Source organism: Mandrillus leucophaeus, unplaced genomic scaffold (genome assembly GCF_000951045.1).
Source record: "Mandrillus leucophaeus isolate KB7577 unplaced genomic scaffold, Mleu.le_1.0 Scaffold319, whole genome shotgun sequence".
Taxonomy (NCBI): domain Eukaryota; kingdom Metazoa; phylum Chordata; class Mammalia; order Primates; family Cercopithecidae; genus Mandrillus; species Mandrillus leucophaeus.
The window spans coordinates 314876-317558 of record NW_012103354.1 but is presented as its reverse complement, the minus strand read 5'-3'; positions in this window follow the sequence as shown (position 1 = coordinate 317558).

Here is a 2683-nt window from a genome sequence, read left to right as displayed (position 1 = left end):
CCCGGGACAGAGAGCCAAGCGGAGAGGGTGAAGAGGGAATGTGGAAGGCGACCCTGAAGCTATCTGGCCAGGCAGGGTAGAGGTCTCTTGACACTCACATCCAGAGCTCTTGCTCCTTCTCCAAACCCTCGCACCTGTCTCCAGCGCAGAGTCGAGCCTAGTGACAGGGGATGGGGAACTTGTTCTGCCTTTTCATTTCCTCCTTGAAATATCTTCTTTCTTATACCTGTAGACCTAGACCAGGCAGCTTGCCCTTCAGTGCTGAGGATTTGCCATCTGTTTCAAGCTGGCTCATTTCTGGCATCTGCCCCTGGGGCAAACGGTGGCCTCCAGGTCAGTCATCTCAAGTGTGTGTGTGTGTGTGTGTGTGTGCACGCATGTGGGTGTGAGTGTGTATGTGGGTGTTACAGTGTGTGTGTGAGTGTGTGTGAGTGATATTGTACGTGAGTGTGTGTGTGTGAGAGAAAGAGAGAGGAGGAGAGGGGAGAGGAAGGCAGGGGAGGGGAGGAGAGGGGAAGAGGAGAGGGAGGGGAGAGGAGAGGTGAGAAGAGGGAAGAGGGGAGGAGGGGAGGGGAGGGGAGAGGAGGGGAGAGGAGAAGGGAAGGGAAGAAGAAAAGAACAACGCTACAACAAAACAATACTTTACCAAAAGGTAATGATAAATGACACCGGCTTCCATCCCTCAACTTAGGTGACAAAGTCCCAGCAATGCAGTAATAACTAACAGTCTACAAACTGGATTTCAGTTATTTTACTAGATTCTTTTAGGGGCAAGTTCTATTTACTTTCAAAATCCCACAGCGCAAACAAAGCAAGGTATTCGACCAAGCCCTGCTCTTTTCTTATTCGTTTCTAATTACCTGTACGGGCTATTGTGCCCATACTCAAACACTGGCTAGCTGCCTCTTTTAAAAGGCAATTGCAGGCCAGGTGTGATGGCTCATGCTTGTAATCCCAGCACTTTGGGAGGCCGAGGTGGGTGGATCATGAGGTAAGGAGTTTGAGACCAGCCTGGCCAACACAGTGAAACCCCGTCTCTACTAAAATTACAAAAATTAGCTGGGCGTGGTGGTGGGCCCCTGTAATCCCAGCTACAAGGGAGGCTGAGGCAGGAGAATCGCTTGAACCCCGGAGGCGAAAGTTGCAGTGAGCTGAGACTGTGCCGCTGCACTCCAGCCTGGGCAACAGAGCTAGACTCCGTCTCAAAAAAAAAAAAAAGAAAAAAGGCAATTGCACACCTCCCTTCACCTCCTACATTCTCTTTGCTAACAGCAATGCCAAACTACAAAACCAATTCATCTTTGAAAACATTCCAGTTTACCAGATAAGATAAATTTAAAATTCTGAAGAGACAGATAATCTGATCCATTTTTCTTTCCATAAAGCCCTTCAAAAATACCCTCCGGCAGTCAGCAGAACAAGCCTTTTACCCAAGAGAGACATAAAACAGCCTATGATTCTGTAATTTACAAACACCAGGACATTTATTTAAAGGGTATCCACACATTATATTATTCCCAAGGAATACTTATGCACTCAAGTAGGAACAGGAGGACCAGGCCTGGCGCGGTGGCTCATGCCTGTAATCCCAGCACTTTGGGAAACCAAGGAGGGGTGATCGCTTGAGTCCAGTAGTTGGAGACCAGTTTGGGTAACATGGTGAAACCCCATCTCTACCAAAAATACAAAAATTAACCGGGCATGGTGGAACGTGCTTGTAGTTCCAGCTACTCGGGAAGCTGAGGTGAGAAGATCACTTGAGCCTGAGAGGTCGAACCTGCAGTGAGCCACGATCGCACCACTGCACTCCACCCTGGGCGACAGAGACCCGGTCTCAAAAAAGAGAGAGAGAGAATGAACAAGAACAAGGCTTCTCTGGCTATGAGACGTCTATAAAGTTTTGAGGCTGGTGGCCTCAGAAGAAGGCCTACCTGTGACAGGGAATGTTGGGGGGGCCACACAGGTTTTTCTGAATTAGAGCATGCCCTGTCCACAACAGAACTAAGCAACTGCCCGGAGAGGCATGTTACAAAACCACAAAGCAGGAACAGAGCTGAGAGGCCCCTGCCCAGAACACCCTGGAAGCCAAAACATAGGACCCTGAGAAATTAGCTCCACTACAGACAAGTCCAACAGAAAGTTCTCTGTTTCTGCTACCTCCAAAACTGGCTGCCCTCCCAGATTTAACTCTGGGTACCAATTGGGCAGTGCCAGCCACCGTGCTGGGCGATGGATTCCGGGATGCCGAGTCTGTCTTCTTGGTTAGAAGGACAAAAACCTCTGCAGTGTAGAGATTGTGGGCAGACCTAGGCTCCCCCACGGCATCAGGGCTACCTGCCTCCATCCAACAAATACTTACTAAGCGCCTACCATATACGCCTGGCACCCAGCTAGATATCAAGGGGGAACCAAGCCACAGTCCCTCGTCTCCGCAGGCAGAAACAGACGAGCACCTTCTGGAGGTTGTGCGGGCCGGGAAAACCTGCCACAGGTTGCTAAGACCAGCCGTACCCAGGAGACAGCAGGATTCCCAGCAGCACCCAGCCCAGTAACGCCATCGACTCCCGCGAGCGAGGGCGGAACGGACAGGTAGGCCCGAGGGCAGGTGCTCAGGTAGGAGGCGCACACCTGAGGCTGCCGGCCTGGGAAGGACAGGCTCTGGCCGAGGGCGGGGTCCCTAGAG